Genomic DNA, 4,747 nt, shown 5'->3' on the forward strand with positions numbered 1-4,747 from the left:
AAAACTAAAGCTGTTTACAATCTCAATCTCCTCACCATCTATCATGATGCTGACAATTGGCCACTGGTGAGAATCGTTGTTTTCTTGATGTTGAGCTTCAATTTATATTTAAGGCTGCAATCCTTGACCTTCTGCAGCAAGCGCTTCAGGTCCTCCTCTGTTTTAACAACTGGATTGTATCATCTGCATAACGCAGGTTGTTAATGAATCTTCCTCCAATCCTGATGCCACATTCCTCCTCATACAGCCAAGCCTCCGGGATGATCTGTTCTACATATAGATTGAAAAGGTATGGAGATCCATCCCTGGCACACACCCTTTCCAATTTTGAACCATGCAGTGTTTCCTTGCTCTGTTCTGATGACTGCCTTCTAGTTCTTCACAGAGTGAGCCACAATTTGTTGTGATCCACACAGTCAAATGTTTCTACATAGTCAATAAAGCACAGACAGACACTCCTGTGGTACTCTGCCTTCAGCCAAGATCCATTCAACGTAGCTATAAAATCCCTGAACCTCTGGCAGTTCTCGGATGATGTGCTGTTCCAGGTATTTTTGGGTCATTTTCAACAGAATCTTGCTTGCATGTGATATTAGTAATATTACATAATAATTGATAATTTCTACACTCTGTCAGGTCACCTTTCTTTATATAGTGAAATATTTCCCAATATTTTATGATTTTTAATGATGCACTGATAAATATACTTAGTTGTACTTACTTAGTAACAACTTCTATTATTGTGGTAAGGTAAATTATTCCAAGTAGACTTGTTGATATCTTTGAGGGTCAGTGCTAAATAGGGGACTTGATAACATAAGCTAGCACAGAGCATTCAGAATCATTCTTCACTGTCTTCAAGGGAGTTATTAAAATGTTTGTTGAAATTTCCAGATACTTAGCATTAGCAGTATTTGCTTGGTTTCTCTCTGACTTACCTAAAATTAGGAACTGCTGAATTTTCATTACTATAAACAGTGTAGTTTGAAAATGTATTCTGATACTTTCCTTCTAAATCTTAGTTGAATTCCCCAGATTTTGCTTCCAATTTACCTGACCAATTTAGTAGCATCAAACCAAATCTTCAACTGCAGTATATAGTATATTATTATTATAGTATATAGTAAGTATTATTATAGTATAATATACTTTATGGTATATCAGAGGAGCTCTGTTGGCCTAGTGGTAAGAAGTTGCACTGGAATCATAAAAGCATGCTGTCTGAATCCACCAGTTGCACCAAGCACAAAAGGAGGGGCAATCTCTTCCTGTGTGATTTACTGCATCTGAAAACCCACTGGAGGGTCAGCTATGAGTGGGCTCTTACTGGACAGCACACAACAAGAACAACATGGTATATTGAGCAGGAGTCAATATCGTGTACCCATGAGCAGAACCGCTCTTCACTGGTTTTCATTCTCCAGCCCTACCCTTCTCTCCTGTCACCTAAGAGCAACTCCATTCATTCCATCCTCTTTCTCTCTAGAAGCCATGTAGCAATATGAAAAATGATTTCAGAATTCCAGAAAGAGGAGGGTGAGTCATAATAAGTTCTCAGTTCACTGCTGTTGAGTCAGAACTCATAGCTGACATTCCTGCAGCTTTCTGGAGACTGTACATTGCAGAGGAAGAGACAGCTGATCTTTTGTCTGCAAAGTCACTGGTGGATTCGAACTGCCATAGAGTTATCATCTTTGGGTTGGAAGCACAACTTCCCATTGACTGGGCCGCCAGAGCTCTGAACACCACCAGAGCTCTCTAATTTTAAATATACTTTCAATTATAGGAATAGTAATAAAGTGGATGTATTTATCTTAAACATTAAGTAGGGTCACTGTGGAAGAGAATATAGTGAGAGATGCTAAAAATAAAAAAATACATTAGAAACATTAGAAAGTTATTGTTGTTTTACAAAACAAAGACAACAAAAGCTGTAACCAGGGCAGTTGCAGAAACAATGGAGGAAATGTACAAAACTAAAGATTCCATACACAGATGTGGAAACAGACTAAGTCTATAGTGGCTTATGGAGGAGTAGGGTAGAAGTTAAAAAGAAGCAAGAAACCAGGGATCATTCTGATATTTATAAAGGGCTATGTTACCTTGTTAAAAGTTAATCTAAAGAATTCATATTCAATCAAATAGTTCATATTCATTCAAACCAATTATTTTCATTCTGTGTGACGATTACTTCATGTACTGGAAAACATTTCAATGCCTCAATGACACAGGTGATGCTGGACATTAGACTATGAAGAAAAACAAGGGAAACACTGAAACATGTCATGATTTCTGGGATGGCAATCCTTCCTTCTTCTAATTGGGAACACAGCCAGGGGTGTCCTGCTTTAAATGGGGCCCATTCATTAGTGTACACTTTTAAATGAATCCTGCTTCAGTCCTGACATTTCAGTGAGAAGCTGCATGGAAACCTCGTTAATTGGCTCATCCTGCTATGGGGACATAGTTACCAATTAGAATGTGGCCTCTGAAAGTGTACAGTTTAGCTACGCTGCTGGTGGTAATAGATTCTCTAAGGGAACTTTGAGTTTACCTCTTGCAAATGTTATATATAATATACTCATGTTTCAATATCATTGTTTCTGACATGAATCAATTAATGTCTATTTACTACAAAGCGAAAATCTCTAATTGGCTCAAAACTCACTCATTGTCATTGAGCTGAAACCAACTCATACATAGCTGTTCCTCTGGTGGGTTGCCACAGCTGTGAATCACATGGGAGGACGTTGTCCAGCCTTCTCCTCAGATCCACTGAAGGAATCCTCAGAGAAGCTGACTTTTAGTTAGCAACACAACTCTCTATAGAGGAGGCCTCCTAATGCTTATTTATTTCCTTTTTTTGCAAAGAAACATTACTTGGCTCCTTTGACTTGGTCTTAACTCATTGAGACCCCATGTACAACAAAACGTTATCCATTCTTCATTTTTAATTTTTTAATTTTTAATTTTAATTATGTATATAAATAGCAACATGAGAACAAGGAGTTCTAAGGCTTGTTATCTCTACGTGAAACGATTCTAGATTAGTCTATTTTTTAATATGGTATAGTCTTCACAATTAGATGCTATGTATCAGAGGGTTGGACAGTGACTAGGGATGATAGAATTGATGCCTTTGAGCTGTGGTGCTGGACAAAAGTGTTGAATATACCATGGGCTGCTAGGAGAACAAACAGGTTTGTCCTAGAGAAGGTGAAGCCAGAATGTTCCCTGGAGTCAAGGATTCTGAAGCTTCGTCTGACATATTTTAGGCAAGTTGCAAGGAGGAACTGATCCTTGGAGAGGGACATTATGTTTGGGAGAGTGGGAGGATGGTGCAGAAGAAGAAAACCCTCAATGAGATGGATCAATTCTGTGAGTGGAATGGCGGGAATTAGTGTGTTTGAGACAGCGAGGTTGGCACAGGATAGAATGGCATTTAGGGCTCTTGTACATAGAGTTGCTGTGAGTCACAAACGACTCAATGGCACATAATAACAACAAAAACATTACCCAAGATAAAGAATGTATACTATGGTTTTTCCTGAAGAAGAAAGACAATTTTCCATATTCAATACTGACTTCTTTGCTGTTTTTTTCTGTAGAAATACTATTTGTTGAATGGAGTTTCCAGTGTTTATAACTCATTTTAAAATGATCGAAGCAAGGCAAAGTTGACTTATTTCCAGGTGGATTCTTCACATTCCCTAGCTTTTGAAAGTTCTTCCACAGATCCTTCAGAACTATGTATCCTGTAAACTGCAGTCATATAATGCTTCTCCACTGACCTGGGCCAAGCTGATGGTTTGTTGTAGATAACAGAGGCAGTTAATCCCATGAAACCAGGTGGATATACCAACTTCTTTATCTCTGAACCTCTAATAAAAATGAGTCCCACAAGGCCAGCAAAACCAATAACATCAAGTCTTGGGAAAAGTCCAGGAGGTTCATTTTGAAGATATCCATAATTGTCTACCTCCCATTGAACAATATTTGCATCTTGGACTTAGCATAGAAGTACTTTTCCTGACATCATGTTCTATATGGATTGTAAAACAGTTGTAGCTGTGAAATGTTTTCAAGCCGACTCCTTGGCTCTTCTACATATTTAGATTAAGCTTCTGAAATTGAATAGAGTGAAAGCTCATCAACCTTGATGTAATCTTTGCCAGGCGTGTCCTCCTTTGAAGAAGCATAGACTCTCCAGGTGAGCAGACTCGGGCTGGCCGGGCCCACAGATCTCGGAATTACCTTGACCATGTCACCGGCAGCCATGGCTCTGGCAGGCAACATTATCCATTCTTGAACCTCCTCAGCAATGTTTGCTTTTTAAAAAAAAATTATATTTTATTATTTGTGTGTGTGCGTGTACCATCAAATCAGATCTGACTGGTACAGGAGGAGATTGTCCCTCCTTTCCCGGCAGAGCATCTGGTGGATTCGAACTGTGCTCCTCTGGGATTGCAGTGCAGCTTCTTGCCGCTAGGCCACCAGAGCTCCCCTGTTTATTTGTTTTTTTAACCTCTGTGTCAAATCTATCATGTTGAGGATCTTCCTCTTTTTTTTCACCAGCCCTCTACTTTGTACCTCCTTTCATGTGGGAGACCTGGGTTCGATTCCTGACCAAGAATGTTGTGTTTATTCAGCTGGTCTCTGAATAGTGTGCTCAAAGTGTGTGATACTAAGGGTTGCCCTCCTCATTTATAAACTGCATTCTGACCCTGCTTCGTCCAAGACAGGGTTG

At 39.3% G+C, this 4,747-nt stretch overlaps 1 pseudogene; it reads right to left on the bottom strand.

Moving 5' to 3' along the window:
* Window positions 1-2,219: 2,219 nt before the first annotated feature.
* On the bottom strand, window positions 2,220-4,263 carry LOC102869514 (annotated as a pseudogene).
* Between the last annotated feature and the right edge of the window lie 484 nt (window positions 4,264-4,747).

The sequence above is a fragment of the Elephantulus edwardii genome, unplaced genomic scaffold (assembly GCF_000299155.1).
Source record: "Elephantulus edwardii isolate Elephantulus edwardi_28Jun2011 unplaced genomic scaffold, EleEdw1.0 scaffold00181, whole genome shotgun sequence".
NCBI classification, from domain to species: Eukaryota; Metazoa; Chordata; class Mammalia; order Macroscelidea; family Macroscelididae; genus Elephantulus; species Elephantulus edwardii.